This window comes from Gavia stellata, unplaced genomic scaffold, assembly GCF_030936135.1.
Source record: "Gavia stellata isolate bGavSte3 unplaced genomic scaffold, bGavSte3.hap2 HAP2_SCAFFOLD_62, whole genome shotgun sequence".
In the NCBI taxonomy this organism is placed as follows: Eukaryota; Metazoa; Chordata; class Aves; order Gaviiformes; family Gaviidae; genus Gavia; species Gavia stellata.
Window position 1 is genome coordinate 528,843 of NW_026776515.1, and position 22,731 is coordinate 551,573.

The following is a 22,731-nucleotide window of genomic DNA, read 5'->3' on the forward strand; positions in this document are numbered from 1 at the left end:
CGAGCGCCGGCGGATCGATGTGCTGCGGGTTTGATTGCGCATCCCTGGGCGGCGGGGCCGCGCACCAGCGGGGAGGGCCGGGCCCATGGCGGCCTCCCGCCTCCGCCGCGCTGCGCGCCCGGCACGGCGGCCCCGCACCCGCACCCGCACCCGCACCGGCACCGCCGCGCTGCCGGAGGCCACGTCTGTCCAGCCGGGTTTGGCTGGCGGGTGCCGCGGGCGGCGCACCACAAGACAGTCCTGTAGGGTTGGTGGTCATGAACGCCGCAGCAGCAGCACGTCGCTCTGCTGCATTTCCCTCAAAGTCTCTGAGGTGAACCTCCGCGCAGTGGAGAATTTGACCGCCTCCCTGGATCCCTTCCAGCGCCTTCGAGGTGGACAGGTCATAACTCAGTCCTCTCGTAGAGAGCAGATGTCGGAGAAACGTGGGCACTGCCGCCTCTTAACCTCCAAAGTCCCGCCGTTCCGAGACAGAAAACAGCATGTGCGTGTCAGAAACATGACCCCATCGCTGTCCCAACCTAATTAACTTGACCAGCCACTTTACAGGTGCTTCAGTCCCTCTCTCAGAGAGGATTCCTGCAAGCAAGGTGGCCGCAGCTTCTGTTTCCATAGCTGCGCCTGAGGGGTGAGGAGTGACCTCACACAGTGGTGTCTGCCCCACTTCTTGTGCCCGAGCAGCACCTCCCTCAGCCGTGGTTTCCCACTCCCCTCCTCTAGCTGCTTACCGCAGTCTCGGAGACCTCAGTCGAGCTGAACCATCCTCTGCTACCAGATGTTGGAGAGGGAGACGGACCCGGAGTAACGATGGAATCTCAATATGAGTATAGTCGTTCTCCCCTTTATTCAAGCTTACAGAGTATATATAGACAGATGCCAAGAACGCGCGTCCGCAACTGTTGTATAATTGGCTTACAGCCTCTGTTCACGCGCCAAGGCGGCGAGTGAGATTGGTACCTCTCCTCTTCGTGGATGTAGCTCCTTCTTCTTGTTTACCATTCCACTGTCTCTTATCACAACAGGCTTTCAAGGACAGTTAATGGTTTCCTCTGCACCTTCCCCCTCATCAAAGACTGGGTTGCTCATGGGAATCAGATCGTGTCCCTTGTTTCTAAGCCATTCCTCCACAGTTTCCTGCAAAGGTCCATGTCTTTCCCAGACCTTGTCCTGCCAAGCCGCTTTCCAGCTGGTCAGCCCCCGGCTCACTCGGGAGCACGGGGTTGTTCCTCCCCAGGGCGGGACTTGGCACGTCCCTTTGGTGACCCCCAAGCGGTTCCTCTGCCCATTTCTCAGGTCCCCCTGGCTGGCAGCACCCCCACCTGGTGGATAAGCCCTGCACCCTGTGCCTGTGTTGCCTGTTGTGACTTTGGACCTTGTACCGTTTGTGTCTTTGTGTCTCTGTCTCTTGCCCCACTGTGCCTGGGCACCCCACACCTTGCTGCGGGTGGCTCTGTCCCATCCCCCCATTTGGAAAATGAAACCCAGAGCTCTGTGGGAAGCAGAGATGCAGAAGAGTCCAAGCCTCAGCTTTTCTGTCTCAAATCTAGAAGGAGGGTCTGGAGAAGCACTGAGAGAAATCTACAGTTCCGTTTTTGCAGCCTCCGCTAGCGCTGGGATGTTTGCTCCTCCTCTACTTGCAGCAAGGGGCAAGAATGTAAAGTGACAGGGTGTTCTGCAAGATGACGGCGAGCGAACATGAGTGACCCTGTCAGGAAGGGAAAGCTTGAGGCTGCAGAATCAAGAGCTGCTGCACCGGTGATGGGAGTGTGGGGACTGCGTCCCCTCCCTTATGCCGTCTCCTCCCAAATGCAAAGACTCCTCTTCCTAGACATTCAAGCCAAGGAGGTTGTGCATGCAGCACCGTGGGTGCCTGTGCATGCCACTCTCATGTGCAGCCAGTGTGCCACAGCGTGGCTGTGCCAGCACCTGCCTGGACACACCCAGCCTGGGTGGCAGGTGACAGCGGGGCCCTTTGTGACATCCTCTGTGACACGCCGGGTGCTGCCTAGTGCCGGTGTGGCCCCGGCCCTTCAGTGTCCAGGAGGACGGCAACGGGATAGGGCAGAAGCACAGGGCTGCCGAGGAGCCCTGAGCTATGTCACGTCTTTCCCCGCCACCCCAGGCATCCCCGCGGGACCAAGGCAATTCCCTGAGGTCGCCTAGTCCCCAACATGGGTAAGAGTGAGGGGCTGGGGCTGGGTGGGTGTCCTGGGGGGCATCGTGCAGGAACATGAAAGCCCTTTGTGATTTGTGTAGTGTGAGCCCCTGCCCAGCCCCCTGTAGGACTGTGAATATTCCCAGGCTGCCCACAAACCTCCATCCCCAGGAGATTTGCTGCTCCTTGAAAAGCCTGTCCCACACGGCTCCCTGCTCCCGCACAGCCCCGTTAGCCCCACAGGCTCTCCCTGCAGGCAGTGCAGAGGTGGGGGCCTGGCAGCATGGCCTCCCCCCATGCCCACCCCACACGGCCTCTTCTCCTTCCCCAGGACTGAGCAGAGACCCCCCAACCAGGCCCGGCTGGCCTGGGCGGGAGAGGAACATGAAGACAGACCTCCACTGAGCCCTAGTGAGATGTGCATGGTCCAGCCGCTGCAGACTGGTAAGTGAGGGGCGTTTTGCTGCCTTGCCGTGCTCCTGCACCAGAGCCGGCTGCTGGGCACGTCCCAGGCTTGACCGGCATGGGGGAAACACGATGTCAGTCCCCTGTTTCAGTCCACCAGCCCAGGGCTTGTTTTGTCCTCGGGAGCTGGCATGCGGCTGGATGCAGGGTACCGCTGTTTAACCTCTCCTGCCAGCACCTTCAGCTCGCCTTCCCCCCTTGCTTTATTAGATCCCAAGTCTGATTCCTGCAGCCATGTGGATCTGCCACCAAGCGAGGGGAAGGGCGTCCAGGAGAACGTCAAGGACCCTGTCAAAGATTCAGGAGAGGTACCTACAGAGACTGCCATCTCTCCTGTGCCTGCATCTCTCTCCAGCTCCTCCCATGCTCAAAGATCCCTTCCTGGAGGGCTGCCATGTGGGCAAAGCTTTGGGAAAAAAAAAGGACACCAGTGTCCTGTGGGTAAGAGGGATCCATAAAGGAGTCCCATAACCTTCTCTTCTCCTTGCAGGACCTGAGCGCTCTGGACAAGCGGCTGAAGGATTTGGTTTTCACCCCTTCATCCTCCAGCCTCTTGGAGCAGCGGAATCTCTTGCAGGTCTGGCATTTTCAGAGCAGATCACAGCTTCCGCTATGCAAACCCCCAGGGAGGTTTCTGCCCCAAAGTCCTCTGCACCTTGAGGGGTGCAGAAGGCCACGTATGGAGGACAGCATAGAAAGGAGCAGAGGCTGCAGTGGGAATGGGCTCTGGCTACCTCCCTGGACATGGCAGATTGGTGTGGGAACTCTTCCCTGAGGCTGGCATGGACTCTAGGGACATGAAATCAGTGACAGGCTTTGCAGCTGTTCCCAGGAAGCCCTGGCAAACGATCTGGCCCCTGTCAGGCACTTAGCAGAGCTGCCGCTCCTGGAACAGCTGCCAGAGCCCAGGGCAGAATATCAGCTTTTCTTCTCACAGGTCTTGCTGCCCTTCATAGAGTCCCGCAGACCAGACGAACGTGAGAAGGCTGTGAACATCATTGCCTGGCTAATCACATCATTTGTCAGCTCTTCCTCTGCCGGGGTAAGGAGCCTCAGGTCCAGACAACCTCCGGTCACCCCATCACCCCTTCCCAGTGTCCCAGGGCACTCTGTGGTTCTGGGTTCCCTTGGAGGGAAGCTTGGACACAGGCTAGGGGACTCAGCAAGGCGCTGTCTCGAGTAGGATGTCTTTAACCCTGTGTCTATAGGCTTCTCTCTGGCCCCTCTTCTCTAGGCCAGGAGCCAGCTCTGCTGCCCAGCCTGCCCGGGGCAGAGCTGTCCTGGAGCATGATGGGAACCCTGGCCTGGCAGCCCTGGGCTGCTGCCCAGCAGCACCGGGGCTCAGGGCCCGCAGGGCTGTCCGGCACGTCCCCTTCCCTGCGGCCACCTCCCCACCACATGCGCAGGCGTCAGCCCCGGGACATGTGCTCCTGCCCTGCAGGCGCTGCCCGCCTGAGCCGTGGGGAGCAGAAGGGCTGGGCAGGAGCAGAGGGCAGGTGGCTTGATGTGGCCGAGATGGGGAGTGGAGCTGAAGGAGGCAGGGGCACTCTGTGGGCTGTGGGAGAGAAGAGCAGTGGTGGTGGTGGGAGGGCAGCAGGTCCCAGTCCTCATGTCAGCACCAACATCCCGTGGGCTGAAAGGGACAGTGGTCAAAATCCTTCAGCTGCAGCCTGGGATGGAGACAGCAGTGAAGGGAGACAGCCAGCCAGAGCTGTGGGCTTCATCTGCTGGCCGAAGCCAGAGGAGCTGGCAAGGGAGCCTGGGCCTGGGGCAGAGGAGCCCGGGCTGCGGGCTGGAGAGCAGGGAAAGGCAGCCGAGACAATGGGGCTACAGGGCAGGCTGTTCCTGCTTGGGACAGCTGTTACCAACCCATCCTGCTGCTGCTGTGTCGCCTTCCCTTCAGGTTCTGCTCTCATTTTGCCACGGCTGTTGCAGTGGGTCAGGGGCTGCTGAGAGGTGCCCCTGCACTGGGCAGGGGAGCTGGCAGTGTGCGGGGGCTGGGGCGGATCCTGCAAGCGCTCTGCCTGCAGCGGCACCCAGCCCTACACCAGCTCTTGGGCTAAGGGGTTTGGCTCCAGCTGCCCCACCATAGCCCTGCTGCCAGTGCTTCCTCCTTTCCTTCAGGTCTGCGTCTCTGACAACCCTGACCTCGATCAAGATGAGCATATCCAGGACCTGGGCAAGCTGGTGGGAGGTCTCATCCTGTGCTGTGCTCCCAACAACCAGATGATCCACTTTAGGGCTGCAGATGCTCTTCGATACCTCTACAAGTTCACCCTGCAGCGGAAAAGTAAGCGAAACGATGACAAGTTGGGTCCTTCCAGGCATGGAGGCCAAAGCAAGGCCAAGCAAAGCACTGTGCCACCTCATCCATTCTCCTCAGCTAGAGGAAGGAACAAGAAACCCTTCCAAAGCCAGAGTAGGGGAGCAGCTGTGCTGCATCAGCTGCAGGGCCCACACAAGCCAGCATCAGCGCAGTGTGTGCAGAAGAGGATGCGGATAAGGTGAAAGCCACGCACCTCTCTGGGGTCCCTTAGCTCTTGCCTTGTGAGCAATAGCCAATGCTCATGCTGTAGACATGCGTGCTGCTTTCAAAATGCGGCTGCCTCACAGACCTCGTCCAGGACTGTTACCTCCCTTGAAGGAGTGGTTCCATAGCTGCCCTGGTTACCGGAGGACTGAAAAACTTCCTGCTGCAACGGGTGCTCCTACTAGAGTTTCAGTCCTGCTTGGTCCCTACAGCCACAGCTACCATTGATTACCATGTCCCAAAACAATTGTTCTGTATTAGTAAACAGCAGATTCAGCTGTGCAACACGGTGGTTGGTCCCTCCAGTGCCTGTAGAAAGAAGGTCTCCCTGATGCCCTCCAGAAATCTCCTTAACTGCTTCTGTCCTGCCATATTGCAAGGAAATCCTCTGAATCACAGAATCACAGAATCACAGAATCACTACAGTTGGAAAAGACCTGTAAGATCATCAAGTCCAACCTGAAAAAAAAAAAAAAGAAAAAAACAACAACAAAAAAACCCAACCAAACAAAAAAACCCACACAAACAACCCACGCAAGCCAACCACCACACAACAACAACAAGGCACAACACACCAAAAACCAACCCACCCAACACCACACAGCACCATGTCCATCAAGCTACATCCCACAATGCCACATCCACACGCTCCTTGAATACCTCCAGGGAGGGCGACTCTACCACCTCCCTGGGCAGCCTATTCCAATGTTTCACTACTCTCTCGGTAAAGAACTTTTTCCTAATATCTAGCCTGAACCTCCCCTGGCGCAACTTGAGGCCATTTCCTCTAGTCCTGTCACTAGTCACTTGGGAGAAGAGACCAACACCCACCTCTCTGCAACCCCCCTTCAGGTAGTTGTAGAGAGCGATAAGGTCTCCCCTCAGCCTCCTCTTCTCCAGGCTAAACAACCCCAGCTCCCTCAGCCGCTCCTCATCAGACTTGTGTTCCAGACCCCTCACCAGCTTCGTCGCCCTTCTCTGGACACGCTCCAGCACCTCCATGTCTTTCTTGTAGTGAGGGGCCCAATACTGAACACAGTATTCGAGGTGCGGCCTCACCAGCGCCGAGTACAGAGGCATGATTACCTCCCTGCTCCTGCTGGCCACACCATTTCTGATACAAGCCAGGATGCCGTTGGCCTTCTTGGCCACCTGGGCACACTGCTGGCTCATATTCAGCCGGGTGTCGATCAACACCCCCAGGTCCTTTTCTGCGGGGGAGCTTTCCAGCCACTCATCCCCAAGCCTGTAGCGTTGCCTGGGGTTGTTGTGGCCAAAGTGTAGAACCCGGCACTTGGCCTTATTGAACTTCATCCGGTTGGTCTCAGCCCATCGATCCAGCCTGTCCAGATCCCTCTGCAGAGCCTTCCTACCCTCAAGCAGATCAACACTCCCTCCCAACTTGGTGTCGTCTGCTTGTGACCCACACGCTTTCTCCCAGACTGTTGATTGTCCCGCATATCTGAGCTGCTCCTTCACGTAGGAGGCAATCCCCCCTCCTCATCTTCCTCATCCCCCCAGAAGAGCTTGCGTCCATCCACCGCAGCACTCCGGCCGTGCGAGCCATCTCCCACGCCTCAGTTATTCCCACCGTGTTTTAATTGTGTGACTACACGCAGAACTCGAGTTCCTTAGAGTTTCCCAGGCTGTGAGCATTTGTATACACACACTTGAGGCAGGTGCATCGAATCCTTCCCCAGCATTCCTGAGCTCCCTCTTGTTCCCATCACCCGTCACCCTTTGTTTTCCAACCCTCTCCACCGCTTCCTTCCCTTGACTGTAGGTCGTAACCTCCCTTCTCAGCCATTCCTAGCTTAAAGCTCTTTTTGCCATTTGGTAAGCTGGTTGGCAAAGATCCTCTGTCCTACCAACTGTTCTTTGTTTCATCCCCCCTATTTAGGCAGGACGCCACCGAAAGATAATCCAGAGCAGCCACAGCTCCAGAGGGAATGGGAAGCTGAGAGCGCCTCCTGGCTTTCTTTGCACTGCGACACCAGTGACATTGCTATGGTAATGAGCTCCTCCCTTGCTGGGACTCTTGTCCATGGCATCAGCAGGAGACTTGAGTGAGCAAAGGCACCCAGAATGAGCGGGACTGGCATGGCCTCGCTCTCCCTGGTCAGAGAGGGTTCCTGCTGTCCCTGAGCAGGGACTATCCGAGGGTGGCACTCCGGTGTCCCAGCAGCAGCTCCAGCCCTCCTGGCCACCAGCGAGCCCTGGTTCTCTGTAGGGCCAGCATGCTGTGCCCATGAGTCCAGGCCGCCTCCCTCACCCTGAGGGTCCTCTGTTCTCATCCTCCGCCCTGCAGTGACTGCAGCCCCTGTTGCCAGCTTTCCTGCGGGCAATGCTGCCAGCACAGCCGGGCATCTCTCACCAGAGCTGCTCACCGCACAGCTCAGCTGAGCAGCACAGTCAGGGCACTCGGTGTGCCATGTCTTCCCTGCCTTGCTTCTTCCCGTAGGCGTTTGGAAAATACCTCCAGCCTTCTGAGAGGACAGACGTGGTCCTCACAGCCATTGACGCCACGAGAGACTCCAGCATCTATGACAAGCAGGTGGCCTGCAGCATGCTCTACATGGCCATGAGTGACCCTGCCTGCTGGCTGACGGATGTAAGCCGCCTGTAGCTGGATTGCCCTACCCATGAGACCTTTCAGGCGTTTTTCCTCCCTCTTTCCCAAACGCAAATGGCACCTGAAGCCATTTCAAGCCAGCAGAGCAGGATGGGAAGGGCAGCAGTTTCAGTGGCAGCTGAGGAGATGGTTGCACTCCAGTGGCAGCACCATCCTCACCTGTGTCCCTTCCAGGCACAAAAGATCGTGGGGTGCATCCACAAAAACATGGAGTCCATCTGCACGGTGACAGCCCAGCACAGCCTGGAATCCCTGCTTCTCCTGCTGACCAAGAAGTACCCCAAGGTTACGGTCATGAGCCTGTTGATGATCAGTCCATCATGTGACAGGTACCAGCCTAGACAGCCCTGGGGGCTTGTTCCACAGCCCGGGCATGGCGTGGAGGCTGTGGCAGCCCTGCTAACAGAGCACTCTGGCTTGCAGCACTGCCCTGGGCATGTGGGAGGTGATGCTCTCCCTGCCCAGCACTTCGGAGCTGATCTTCAAGGAGCTGCTCAGTGTGATCGAGGACAGGCTACCACACGGGCTTTTCAGCTTCAGCACAGAGGACGTGTCCAGCCTTCCCTTAGCTGTGAGTGACCAGACCAGGTCTTGCTCACCTCCAGGGCTGTTGATGCCTCCCCAGGAAAACAGACACAGCCCCTCCTGTCTGCCCCCAAACAGCCACCTCCTCCAGGACTTAGGGACACAGCCCCTTAGGGCCAGCAGGGACCCGCCCAGCACCAGGCCCCCCTGTGCCTGCATCCCCCTGCCCTGCTCTGCAGACTGGAAACATAGGGTGGGGGCAAGAGTTAGGGCAGGGGCTGCTCCCAGACAAGGGCAGGGGCGAAGACTGGGGCAGGGGCAGCGAGGTGCTGGGGTCAGGGCTGGGGCAGAAGCCAGAGTCCAGGCAAGGGCTGGGGCTGGGGCAGGGGCTTGGCTACAGCAGAGTTTGTGTGGCCTGCAAGGCCTGAGACTAGAAACCCAGGAGGGTCCGCAGAGTGCGAAAGGCACGCCATACTGGCCCCGGGGGGCTTGTAGTGCCCATGTCAGAAGCAGGAGCTGAGCCCCCAGGGTTGCTGGGCCTTGGCCTTGGCTTGGCAGCTGGGTTGCAGTCTCCATCATCGGGTGTCTCTGTGGCCTGGGGCAGTGCCTGAGCCACACCCCACGTGCAACCCAAGGGCTTTGGCAGTGCAACAGCAGTGTGTTTGCAGCGAGAGCTGTCTCTGTGTGTATTCTGCAGGCAACCAAGGTCCTGTGCAAGCTCATCTGCCAGGAGAAGCTAAGAGCAGCCTTCCCCAAGCTGCTCGTTGGCCTGGTCTACCAGATTTCATATGCTAAAGCGTTCATACCACACAACGTGAAGCTTTCCTGGAAATACTGTGGACAGCATCAGGCCAATCAACCCATCCCTTTGAGGTGCTCCATCCCCCTTCCCCTGCCATTTCCATGGGCCCTTGGCCAGGGCGCGTGCTCCGTGTGTGACCGGACTTTGCTCTGCATGCAGGTTTGCACTGGAGGCCATTAAAGTTCTGCTGTGTGCTGCTGGCTATGAAGAGCATGTCCTCAACATCCAGAACGAGGGCGGCTGGGACATGCTTCTTGACACTGAGACCCACCACAGCGGAGTCAGTTTGCTGGCCAGGTGAGAGCCCCCTTCCTCCAGCAGCAACCCCATCCCTCGTGGCTGAGAGCAGGTCCCCAGTGCGCCAAGGCACAAGGCTGCAGCTGCAGTGCTCGTGACGGAGCGATCAGAGGGGAAAGGGGCGCTCCTTGCTTGGGGAAAGACCAGGACGCTGTGAGTGAGTTGCGTAGAAGCTGCGGCTGAGTGCAAACACATGTCCTGGCCTGGGGTATCATGACTAGGCTGGGCAGTGCAATCCCAGCAAGGCTTTGCCTGCCCTCGTCAGTCCCAGTGGTGCTTTTCTTTCCCCTGCCAGAGAGATGAGGAAGAGCCCAGTTGATCAGCGATCCTGCATCTTCCAGCTCCTGCAAGGGATTCTTCACCATCGGGAGACATTCCCGATAACTTTTGCCATGAATTTCTACGTTGAGGTAGGCCTGGTGGCAAGCAGCGCCTCTGTGAGATGCTTCTGAACCCTGCCCTTCTGCACACGTGGCTGCAGGGCGGGATGACCGTCACCAGAGCTGGGACAGAGCGGGTCCGTTGTCAGTACCTCTGGCCTCGACCCATTTCTGCTGGGGTAGCACTCATGACCACCACAGGCAGGGCTGCCCCCAGGACAGGCTGTGTGAGGCCCTCATGCCCTGAGCTGACAGTGGGAACCAGGAGCCACACAGTGCAGGGAGCCCTGCAGGCTCTGCCAGTCTCTCATTGCCATCTTTGTTTCAGCTGCTGGCTTGCGATGACCTTAAAAAGGATTTGAGTGACCTGCTCCTCCTCCAGTCATATCTGATTTATCCATGCCACATAATGCAAGGGCTGATACTCAGAGGCTTTGTCACCCTGTCGGAAGAACCTGAGATGGTGAGCAAGGCGTGGTCAAGTGAAGCCACACTGGCAGCCTGGGGCTGGGGCAGTGGGTAAGGTGGTGGCTTGGGCCTGGCTGAGAGTAAGGAGGTGGGTGTCACAAAAGGGGGTGGCTGAGCAGGGGACACAGAGCCTTTGCTGTCCTGCCCTGCTCTGCCCTGCCCTGCCTGCCTTACCCTCGCTCTCCCTCGTCCCCATCAGTGCGCATGTGGCCACCGCCAGACAGGAGGCTGCTGCAGCAATTCCTGTGCCACCTGCCAGGAAGCCGGACGGGAGGCTGGTGCTCAGTGACCAGAGCATTTTTGCCAGCGTGGTCGTCAACCGCTTCACCATAAAAGAAATTCTGTGCTTCATACAGGCAAGAGAAATGCATATCCTGCTGGAAGACATCCTGCAGACCCTGAATCACCCTGCCACAGACATCAAGATGAAGGCCGTGCTTGTCTTCAGAAACCTGATGCGTCATATGGACTGGAAGAAGGCCAGCCACATCACTGTGCAGCTGGCGGAGAAGCTCCTGCCACTCATTGATGATGTAAGGCTGCTGTGGGAGCCTGAGCCCCGCAGATGGGCACTCTGCAGGGACAGCTGCCCATCAGCCCAGCCCTGCAGGCAGCACTTGGGCAGGGCTGCTTCCCTCCTCACAGCCCTGGGCTCTCATGGGATGGCTTCTGGGCTCTGCAGCCCAGCAAGGCTTCTCCTTGGCAGGTTGATGCCCCTGGGTGACCTGAGCCCACTGTGCTGGGGCCCAGCCTGGCCCCTGGGCAAAGCACCTGCAGCCCAAGAGCTGCTCTCAGAGCCCCGAGGGCTCCCCCGGCTGCACTGTCAGGCAGGACCAGACGTTCTCCCCAGGCGCTGTGGCAGGGGGGCTGAGGCTGAGCCGGTGGGGTGTGCCCTGGAGGCACTGCCGAGGGCCAGCCTGGTCTCCTCCTCGGCCCGTCCCCGGAGAGCGCTGCACTGACATAGCTGGCAGTGAATGCTGGAGGGCTGGGAGAGCACTCAGAGGCACAGCACCACCTGATGGAAACCTCTTGTGTGGCCTTTGACAGGGGCCGTTGCCCAGGGCCGTTGCCCGGGGCCATTCAGCCGCAGCTGCAGATGTGGCCCATGGCTCCTCTGTGCTGAATCCGACCCTGGGGCATCTCCCCTCACATCAGCCACGCTAATGCCCTTGATCACCGTGGGCAGGGAGAGGCTGTTGCTGCAGTTCCTCTCTCTTCCTTCCTACCAGGAGTCCAGCCAGCTGCGAGAGCTCTCCATCTGCCTCTTCAGAGACGTGATGGACACTGTGGTGGGGAGTGACAAGAGACGGCTGAAGAAGAAAATCCGGAGGGGCCTGGTCCCGCTCTTCTTCCGTATGAATGACCAGACCGAGAGTGTGGCCAAGGTACAGATTTCAAAGCTGAACAGTGACGTGGGGAAGGAAGGGTGTGCTGATGCCGTGGTGGTGGCCTGGGCATCAGGGGCGAGGGCTGCTGGCAGTCGGACTCTGGGAATGTGTGTCACCTTGGGGTCCCACTGCCCAAGTCGCTGAGGACAGGGCAGAGCTCCCCTCCCTCCCTGCACCGGTCCCACCACTGCCTTCCTCCTCCTCCCGAGCCTCCTGCTGCAGAGGTGGCTAGGGGGCTGGGGTCCCCTCCCAGCCCTGCTCCCCCCATTCAGCCCTCCTCCAGCGCAGCCCAGAGGAAGGGTCCCTGCAGACCCAGCACGAGCACGGACTTTTCCCAGACCTGCCCTACTTGGTCCCGCAGGGCTGGGCAGCAGCCCATGGCCACCCAACACACAAGTCCCTACAGGCTTCCCAGCTGTCCCTGCAGTTGTTAGAGGCCAGGGCTTTGATGAGCCCCAATCCCTGTCCCCCAGGGGCTGTGCCCAAAAGACCCCCAGATGTTTCAGGCAGCTCCCTAAGAGGACTTCAGTCCTAAGTCCTAAGCAGGACTTCAGTCCTGCTCAAGAGAGCACCTGCGTCAGGCCAGTGAACTTGATCTGTGCAGAGCGGTTCAAGGAGTGGAGAGGCAGCTTGTTCCCCAGCCTGGGGTGGGGAGAGTGGTGGAAGGGAGATGCAGTTGGAGAAATACTGGTCATGCATCCCAGGATCAACCCACCTGGAGCCTCAGTGTAAAAGAGCTGGGGCAGCCCTGGCTGGGGAGCCAAGGGTCCTGCTGGGGGATGCCCATGGGAGGTGTTGCTGGCTCCCTCCTGCCCTGGTGTCTTTGGGACGACTCCTCTCACCGCCTACAGCCATGGGCCCACACCTCCTTTACCCTTCACTCTGCCCCCAGCCCTAGCAGCAGCTCAGCAGCTCTTGCGGATGTCTATTCTGCTGGCTGGCAGAGTGCAATACCTGAGGTGATGGCTGCCTTGGGCATTAAACCCAGTTCAGAGTCTGTCCCCAGCTGCCTCTTCCCATAACAAGCTGGGAACAGCTCACAGTCTTGCCAAGAGGAGGGGGATGACAGGTCTCCTTCTCCGAGCTGTGGTGCCATCTCACAGCTTCTGCTGCTTTGCAGGCCTCTGGCGAAGCCCTCCTCACCTCTGCAGACCTCCTGAAGAGGAAGAAGCTCAAGCAACTGGCCCAGACAAAGCAGACATGGAGGATTGGAGAGACCTTGGTGAGGACAACCCCCAAGCCCCAGGGCCCAGTCTGGACAAGGGATGCGCCATGTGCCCGGGCTGTGGACTGTGCAGCTCTTCCTCGCCGGCCCTGCTCCAGACCGGAAGCTACAGCCTGGAGCTGCATCCTTCTTCCCTTCCCTCAAGCACAGAGCCCCCAGGGGTTCTTCTCCAGGCCCCTCTCCCCTCTGCCCCTGGGTGCTGAAGGAGACCCTGGCCCATCTGGGCCCTGGCAGCAGGACTGAGAGGTCTCGGTACCTCTGGGCCGCCTTTGCCTGGGGCTCTCTCTGAACCTCAGCCCCACAGAGCTCCTGGCTGGAAGAAAGGAATGACCTGGGGAGGAAGGGGTGTGATGGGAAGAGGGGCTGGTCTGGATGACTGGGATTGGTCTGTGCTAGCCCCGTGACCTTTTGCTCTCTCCAGCTGCTGCAGGACAGGAGGAGGATGGAAGAATACCTGCATCAGAGCCTGCCATACCTGAAGGATGCTCAGGCCACCTTGAGAGAGGAGGCCATCAGGTTCATTGGTGAGCCACAGCCCCCCGGGGTCCCTCTTCTGGCAGCCTGGCCCCAGTCCCTGCCACTGCACTGGCAGCAAGGAGCAGCCCTGTGGCTGCCAGAGCCCCGGCTGCCCCGTGCAGCGCCTGGGCAGCCAGGTGCTGTGTGCCTCCCTCTCGCAGCCTGCCCACGCAGGTGGGCTTGGTGGCAGCCTTGCTCGGTCCCACCGCCCTCGGGTACTGTCCTTCCCTGGGGTCAGCCCTGCTGAGGGGGACGAGGGTGTGCAGCCGAGCTGGCAGGGCCGGGGGCTGTGCTGCCGGGAGCATGTTGGGGAGTGGGAGGTCTGACGGGTGCTCTGTGCCTAGGGTTTGGTGTGCGGCACCTGAGGGACCAAAATGAGGAGAAGCTGCACGATATGTGCAACGGTGAGTAGGGGCGGTGCTGTGCTGGCTGGGGCTGGTGGGGCAGGGGACAGAGCCTGGGCGGGCTGCTGCCATGCCTTGTCCTGCTCCAGGGAAACGCTTCAGGGGCAGAGGAAGGTGTCAGGGGCATTTGGGGCATTCCTGAGCACCAGGTTCCAGCTGATCCGTTGGTCCCACCTGCTCCTCCTGGCCAAGGAAAGAGACGGATGGGGCTGGCATGGGAGGGTCTCTGCAGACGGCGGGGTTTCACCACTGCTCTGCTTCTTTCTGTCGCAGCTTTCCGGCACTTGGTGAACGACCCTGAACCCTCAGTCCGTTCCCTGGCAGCTCAGACCTTGCTGATCCTGGGAACTCCAAGGAAGCAGCCAACATCAGGATGGTCCCTACGAACACTGTGCTGCGGGCTCGGCAGAGACAGGGAGAGGTGAAGGCCTCCTGGGGAAAATGGCTGCATGTGAATAAAGCTGCATCAACCAGCCCAGTCCCGTGGTGTCCTTCACACAGGGAACACCCTGAGCAGGCTGAGCAGACAGCGTCATTCCTGGCCTCTACTGATGCCTGCAGGCCAGCTCATCCCTCCGCACACCCTGGCCCCGGTCTTGTTTTACAAGTAGTTTACCCCTTTTTCTTTGGGCTTTCCCCCAAAAGAAGCCATGCCTGTTCACCCCCTGTGCAAGTCTTTCCTTTAGGGAGGCAGAGGGCAAAGGGGAAATGGCAGAGCCTGGAGAAATCGGGATTGCCTGGAGAGCTGCCCGGCGCCCCCACTTTCCAGTAGCCTATGGCAGCACAGCACACGCTGACCCAGGCTGTCCTTGCACCAAAGCCCCAGCAGCGCTGCTGGACCACAAAACCTCCCAGAGGGGAGGAGGAGGGAAGCTGTAGCCCAACCTTCCCCCGCTGAGACATGCCAGGGCATGAAAAGGCGCCCATGCTTGGCCAAGCTGCTGAGCCATCATTCGTGCCAGTGTTCCGAAGTGGCCACCTCCAGCATGCTCCTGGCTTGCACAGCCTTGCCCACGAGCCAGGGGAGAAGTTTCCTTGTGGAGAGGGAAGAGCTGTGCCGGCGCGCCCTTCTGCACCTCCTCTGGGCTGCTGGGGCTGGGCTCCCAGCCCTTGCGGCAGCCGGGCTGCTCTGGCCGTGCTCTGCCAGCACGCAGCGGCCACTGCTTTGGCAGGGAGAGAAGGAGGCAACGTGCCGGGAGCGCCCAGGTGCCAGAGATGCCCTGGCACCCTGCTTGTTCCAGCAGCAGCCGTTCTGACAAACCTTGTCTGTGCTGGAGTCCAGTCCCTCCTGTCACCTCCGCAGAGATGCCATTTTGAAGGACAGCAGCATCTTTAGCGCGGCAACTTTGTCGCCAGTGCCAGTCTTGAGTTTCCATCAAGCACCCAGAGGCTGTCACAGCAGAAGGAAATTATTGCCTGCTCCAGAGCTACCTTGTTAGCACAGAGGTAAAGGCTTTGGGAAGAAACCTACAAAGCCCAATTGTTTCCTTCTATACCTAGTTCCAGAACTTGGAGAAAGAGGACCTCTTCCTTTAATACGTATCTGGATATTTTAGTGAAGATTTAACTCCCACTGTATACTTCTCTGAAAAACATTGTTTCTACAGACTATTTCTTTTATCGGTGTTTGCCCTAAAAAAGAAAAAAAAGAGAGATCAACTGGCAAGAACCATGAAAGAAAGCTTAGGAACCCTGCTTATTTCTTCATTTCTTCTGTTGTGCAGAGCATACCGAGGGATGTTTCCCCACCCCTGAATGCACCCTGCACCATGTGGTGCCTGCAGAGTTGGGCTGTGGGGCTGTGTATGGGGCAGTGGGGCTGGACTGGTGCAGGGACAGGAAGGCAAACCGGAGCCGCAGTGCTCCAGGAAGCTCCCACACTGTCGGGACGGCAAAATTATCTTCAACCCCCAGCCAGCCAGGGATGCCACCCCGGTCGCTCAGATGCCTCTGGGGAGCCAAGACATACCGGGAGTGGGAAGTGCAGGGCGCGCACTGCCCTGCCCCGCCCCAGCTCTGCCAGCAGCCCTTCTGCAGCCAGAGCAGCTCCCTGCAGTCAGGACAGGACTCTCTGCTGCTCACAGAGTCTCTTGGGGGTCTCTGGAGCTGCTGGAGGTCTTCTCTGCTGACCCAATGGCCCGCAGCTCTGCCTTAGTGTCAGCTCATGGCCACTACCACAGTCCTTGGGCAGTGTGTGTCTCTGCTTGGCGCTGGCCACCACGGCCTGCCTGCATGGTCCCAGAGGATCCCAGCAAGGCTATGCTTGGAGAACAGCTTGTGGTTGTCCTTAGTCTGAGTAGGTGGGATAATCTGGTTGGGGATCATGATGAGAAGAAAAGAACAAGAGACCACAAAACCAAGAAGCAGTGAGGGAAATGTCAAAGGAGGTTAAAGAAAGAAAGAAAGAAAGAAAGAAAGAAAGAACATGCAAAGAACATGAAAGAACAGCTCTGTGAGGCCCCCAACACAACTCACAGCTACCGATCATGGTCGAATCGCATTATCGCTTCCTACCGCGCTTAATCCCGGGCGCCGCTTGCCCTCCCGGTCCCCCTGCACGCTGGTGGGATGGGCCCCAGGCTGTCTCACGCTATGTGGGGACGAGCCACAAAGAGCAGAGCATGGCTCCCACAGGTGACGGCTGCCACGGGGCAGTCTGCGCCGCCACCAGCCGGGCGGTAACTGAGGCCCTGTACCCGCCGCCCCTGCGCACCTTCTTTGCTCTGGGCGTTGGTGATCTGCAGGTTGCAGTTGGCCGCCTTTAGCTTCTTGTGGCCCGTGATCTGGCGCTTGAGGTCGCACAGGGAGATGTGGAGGCTCTCGAAGGGGATCGTATCATAGTTCAGCTTGTAGTGGATGCACGACATGGTCGGGGCCAGGCGGTGTCTGCTCCGCGACAGCATCTACCGTGGCAGACGGTGTCATGGCCTCCACGACGGGATAGGGCCTGCAGCGGCTTTGGGAAGGTCCCAGGGAAGGGGCCAGGGCAAGCAGCACAGGCTGAGCTCGAGCGGGCTGGCGGCACTCAGAGGCCGTGCCGCTCTGCCATGGCCAGGCCCAGCAGCCTCAGGCAGACTCGGCTGGAGGACGCCTCAGGGCTCCATCATGGCAGCGCTGCGAGGCCCCGGCCCCCGCCCCCTCAACAGCTCCGGCCCACGGCCCTCAGCGATAGAGCTGGGTCGTGGTGGCAGCACCCGCCCGGCTCCTCCTCGCTGCACAGGCAGGAGGGTGGATGATGGGGAGAGGCCCCCGTGGCCCCGGATCGGCCTCCGCTCTCCCTCTCGCCCGCAACACTCCCAGGCCGATCACTCGCTATGGCGACTCGGGTGCCCCTGCCTCAGCGTTCTGCGGAGGGGTTCCCAGCTGACAAGTGCAGGGTCTGTGGTGAGCACCACCCTTTTGATTTCAGTGCTGTCCTCTAGGAAGGGTTTGCTGCTCGTCTGCAAGGAGACCCCTGCCTGTGCTTGGAGAGCAAACCTATTGACAAGCTTACTCACTCTGTAGGGGCTGGGAACGGGAGATACTAGCAGAGCCTTAAAATTAATACAACGGATGAAAATGCACAACTCAGGTCTTAGGACAGTACAGACGAAAAGGGGAGTCTTATGCCTGGAATATTCCACAGATCTGTTCCTACGCCTAAAGGCAATCGGTATTCGTCCATGAATTCTTCCAAAACCTTACAATGTACCACATCCACTGAGCGTGGAAGGGAGATGCTCCAGAAGCCCTTATACAAAACTTATTCTAATAAGCCATCACACTGTACATTTGCTCCTGGATGGAGTTTATCAGGCCCTGCAGACTCCGAGACAACGTGCACAGTCGCAGATAGAGTCACTTGGTATTATGCAGGAAGCAACAATCAATCTAAAGATAATGATACAGCTTTGGTTGCCACTACGGGCCTATAGGATTCTGATTGCTCTGAGTCATCTACTCGGGGTCCGAACCTTACTGGTTTACCTAAACAACCAAATCCAGCCCATGCTAACCCTTTTACAAGAACAATTTACATGATTCAGATTTATTTGAAGATTATACTACCCTATTTGCACAACTACCAAGGCAATATTGGATAGGTGAGGATTTACCCTCAACCTGAGCTGAAGAATGTATTCTAAGTGCATTAAGACCATCCACACAGGTTAGAGCCACTGTGTCTTCTGCCTCTCTAGCTCCTAGCTACTGATAGCTATGGGAAAAAGTGTTACAGCCCTCTGATAGAATGTGGCACTAAGTTCCACCTGTCTGTAACAGCCTTTACCCACAGTTAAGGGGTTGCAAAGAGCTGTGGTAAATATGTCAAGAGAATTAGACAAAGCCATTAATGAGAGTGCAGATGCTATTACAGCCCTACAGAAGAGATCAAATTATTATCACAAATGGTAATATAGAATCGATTAGCCCTAGACAACCTTTGAGAAGTCGAGGACAGAGTATGTGCATTATTGAATAACAGCTGCTGAGGGTTTTATATAAATCAAGACCGGCAAGACGAAACTGATAGAAACAAGATACAGACTCATTTTAAAATATTACATGAAGTAAGGCAGGGATCTCCCCTAAATCTCTTTGGGTGGTTAACCTCTTGGCTCCCAGACTTCGGTTTAGGACTGTGAACTAAAAGGATTTGGGTGGTTGTACTGACTCTCTTGTTTTGCTTTGTAATTAGGTATGTGTGCTTACAGAGTTGTATTACCTTATGAACTCGACTTACGACTGAAATAATGAATAATATAGTGTGACGCTGATGGTCAAAAGAAAAGGAAGGACTGTTAGGGAAATCTCATTCCCTAACTATTGTACCAATTAGTCTTTAGAGTATGAAACTGTATGAACTTTCTTAAGATATATCTAGTTGACACTGTACACTGCATATGACTGACTGGCTCAGTCAGCATGAATAAAGGACCCCAGCTCATTGCAAGGAGGAGAAGGACAGCCCCCACCCTGAACTACTAGCATCAGCACCCTGGTTCTGGCATCCCCATCACTGCCCCAGCACCAGCACCACTGCCGGCGAGCTGGATCCGGCACTCGGAAGGAGCTGCAGCTGCCCCGGGGGGCCAGGCAGGGACTGGCTGAGCGTGGAAAACTCAGCTGGCACCTATCCGCCGAGCGGGCATCGCTGGCCGGGGCTAACACACAGAGATCCCGGAGCTGGCTCTCTTCACCCCCTCTACAGCCTTCTCCGGCACTGCCTGGACCTCATCTGGCAAAACCCCCTGCCCACAGGTGAGCCCTGAGCCGGTGGCACGAAAAATTCCCAAATGGCCCATGCCGACCGAGGCGAGAGGCAAGGAGGCACAGTATAGAATTACAGGGGCAAATATGTTTTCATGCTCATGCCGTGGCCCAGCCCAATTGGTGCACCCCGAATGTGGCCTTACACAGGGTTCTGAGACCCTTCGATTGCTCAGGTACAAGACGACTTGACTAATTACTAGCACCTACACTACCCATTACTAATCCTAGTCAAATGCTGCCAAGCAGCTCTAGTTTTGTAGCATTCTCGCTGCTTGTCTCTTGATCCAGATGGCCCTGGAGCCAGCCTTGCTAGAGTTACTCATCTATGATGCCAGACCATGCTGGGAGGGTTTCAAAGATGTCTCAGAGGGGCTAGGATCCTGACTGCTCACTTCAGCCTGCAATAGTCCCATTCCTCATCTGAAAGCTCCTGCGTGCCTGGCTGAGGACAGACACAATCCACACAGAGAGCCATCAGAGCCCGACCCTGCACTTTCCTTGCTCACGTTTCCTTGGAAATCTTCTTTGCTGGGTTGTCTGAAGACCTGGAATTGCAAGAACTGGGAAGAAAACCTCCCTGACGGGTTGACTGGAACTTCCCGGCTGGGCTAAAACCATACGCCCACCGGCACATGCCTGCTCCAAAGCATGCCAGCCTCCTGTCAGAGAGGAGGCAACTCTACCTTCCACTGCCCTGCTGGTGTGAAACATTGCTCAGGCTGGCGACACGTGGGGTAGCAGCAGGAACCCTTTGGCCTATGGGCAAAGTGTTCCCAGAGCTTGCTGCTGGCATTTGCACGGCTCACAGACCTGGACACAACTGTCTGTGCCTGCCATGTGCTTTTCAGTTTGCCTTCCCGGACCAAGCCAAGCTGTGACACAAGAGCTTTGGTCCTCCCATCGAAAACTACAAATGGTGTTATCACCTTGGAGCGCCTGTGAGATAGAAAGAAAACTTGTCAGGCAGCAGTTGCGCCAGAGGCAAACCAGCTCAAAGCGGCAAAGTTGCAACAAAATAATGCAAACTCAGCTAATAAATATGCATTAAGTGTGCTTACATGGGGGTGGGGGGGAGGGTTGTGTGAACAAATTCTCAAATTGAACGGTAACAGGCGACCCCATGGCCAAAGCCAATAGGTTTTGTAGACTGTAAAAATGAATAGGTGAGCAGCCCTAAGATTGCATACAAGGAATCAAGAATTGTAACACGGGGTCCTTTTCAGGCTCCCAGCCAAGAGGCACCTTTATGGCTGGCAACAGAAAGTGGTTTTAGCTAGCATGAACATCTGCTGCCTTCTTTCCTGTACCCACGCAGGAACTACAAGAGAAGTGCAAGCAAATCCATTTTGGTAAAAGTTCAGGTCAACATGGAAACAGCCAAAACTCTCAACAGTTACACTGACCCTTACTTAGTTATTTATTTTCTCTTCCTTTGATATGCAACTAAGCACAATCCCTCCTACTCACAGTCTTTCCTCCCAGCCTCACAGCTCTCCTACATAAGAAATCTACCTGAAATATGGATTCACATCCACTATCATGGATGATGAACCTCACCCTAAGCACATGTGGTGCCTTGAGACAGCAGCAAAGGACTGCATGAAGTCACCACCACGAGCAGATGTTCAAACCTGAAGCATCCACAACACCCAGACAAACCTCCACCATTTGTTCAGCAATGTTTCAAGTCACACGACACTCAGTCCACAACTTTACGAAATGTCGCTAAACTTAACGACAGCAGCCTCTTTGCAGGTTTCTTACTCAAGAGCAAAAACCAAAGAGCCACGTACCCTTGGATAAACCCTTGTCCTTCCCTGTGCCTGGTGTCTTCCCATGGCTCTTCCTCAAGGCAGGACAAATGACCAGGACTAAAAATAACATAACCCCAGGAACCCAGGGCCAACAAACTCAGATTCTGTCCATAACAATAACACGCTTTAATCCTAACTCACCTAAACACTGGCACACCATCACCCTGTTGCCCCATAACCCTAGCACATTGTAGCTCTAAGAGATCAGCAAATTGAACACAAACTCCCTGGAGAACTCTGCCAGGGCCTTCAGGAGCCACCTGCCAGCTGGCCCTGGATCTCAGACATCACAGCTGGGAAGTGGGAATGAGACGGAGCCACCAGGACATCACCAGCATCCCTCTTTCACCCCTGAAAAAGTGCCTGAATTACACGCTGCTTCTCCCCCATTCCCAGGCTGCCCCAAGAGAGATCTGCCTCCCCCAAATCAGCTGTGTGACGTGGACACCACGTACGAGCTGCAGACATGGGTCAGGATGCCTGTCCGGAGCGGACGAGACATTCTGTGGTGCCCTGGTGCTGGCAGAAAGGAGAGATGGAGACAACGGTGGGAACTGCCCAGGGCAGCCGGCAGCCAGCGGTGGGGCTCAGCAGTGTGCAACACCAGCAGAAATGCCCGGCTCCTTGAGCCTCGGCCCCGGGGCTGCAGCACGCAACCAGCACCAGCTGGGGCTTCGCTGGGAAAAACCAGGCAGGGGTGACCGTTGCGCCTGGAGAGAGGAGAGAGGAGAGAGGAGAGAGGAGGCGGGTTACTTACATTAAGGAGTCTACAACCTATCTGGACCTCCTTTCCTTTCTCAAACATCCAGGTATAGACCGAATCTATTCTTTCCCATTTAGCTGGTCGCAGTGTCATGTCATTATTATATATTACCACAGTTGCCAAATTCAACCCGTTTAAATCCTTTCCTGAGCTTCCCATACACCCAAAATAAGCGTCTGTCCAAGGCCACTCCCAACAGTGGTTACAGTTCAGCAGAGTCATAAGAATCCATATCATTGCTTTTGAATGCGAAGCTTCAATGGTCCCATAGGTGTTGATTCCCATCGTGGCTTAGGGGCTTTATTCACTCTGGTGTGATGCACCCACGAGGTCTGCTCTTTAATCTTGATCGCTGTATGGGATGTCAGCAGCACCTGGAAGGGGCCTTCCCATTTCGGTTTCAGAGGTGAATCTGTAAAGGACTTCACATACACATAATCACCAGGCTTAATATTATGCACCGGCCCACCAAGACCTCGGGCTCTGGTTCCTAAGACAAGTTTCTCTATCTCCCGAAGTTGTTTATGCAGGTTTACAATATGATCAGATAACATTTCATCTCCAATCTGAGTTGATATTCCCACCTGTACAATATAGGGCCTCCCATACAGTATTTCAAAAGGGCTCAACTCCTCTCTAGTTCTGGGCTTAGTTCTAATCCTCAGGAGTGCCAAAGATAATGATTGTGGCCAAGACAATCCGGCCTTCTCCTGCTCAATTTTACAATCTGTAACTTAATTAAGTGGTTCATCTTTTCCACTTGACCACTTGCTTGTGGCCTATATGAGGTATGTAACTGCCAATCTATTCCCAAGAGTTTACTAACTTGTTGAACAATTTTTTGCAATGAAATGTGATCCTCTATCCAAGGAGATTGTTGCAGGAATTCCGAATCTCGGTATTATTTCTTGTAGTAGTGCTTTAGTTACCTCCCTAGCCTTATTAGTTTGGCAAGGGAATGCTTCTGGCCAGCCTGAAAAGGTGTCTGTTAGAACCGGCAGATATCGAAAACCCCCTTTTCTTGGAAGTTCAGAGAAGTCAATTTGCCACTGCTGCCCTGGATAGTTTCCTTTCCCTATTCGTCCAGGTTGGACTTTAGGGCTTACTTTAGGATTAT